Here is a 492-nt window from a genome sequence, read left to right as displayed (position 1 = left end):
ATATAAAACAAAGGTTTACTTATACGCGCTAAATGCATGCAGCTGCTTCTCTCAACTACACTGCATGCACCCTCTCTTTCTACTCGTCGTAGCATCACCTAAAACACAAATAAATAATATAAAAATAATATATATAAATAAAATAAAATAAAATAAAATAAAATAAAATATAATAAAATAAAATAAAATAAAATAAAATGAAATAAAATAAAATACAATACAATACAATACAATACAATAAAATAAAATAAAATAAAATAAAATAAAATAAAATAAAATAAAATAAAATAAAATAAAATAAAATAAAATGAAATAAAATAAATAAAACAAAACAAACCACAAAACAACATAGACGAGGTGCCTGTACACCCCAAATAACAAAGGAGATAAATAAACCCTAAATACATAAAACAAACAAAAAAATAAATAAACAAAAAAACAAAACAAAACAAAACAAAATAAAATAAAACAAAAAGAATAAATAATTATATT

Source organism: Eimeria mitis, genomic scaffold, assembly GCF_000499745.2.
Source record: "Eimeria mitis Houghton genomic scaffold, Emh_scaff1456, whole genome shotgun sequence".
Lineage (NCBI taxonomy): Eukaryota > Apicomplexa > Conoidasida > Eucoccidiorida > Eimeriidae > Eimeria > Eimeria mitis.
The sequence above is the reverse complement of the archived record's forward strand: the minus strand, read 5'-3'. Positions refer to the sequence as shown.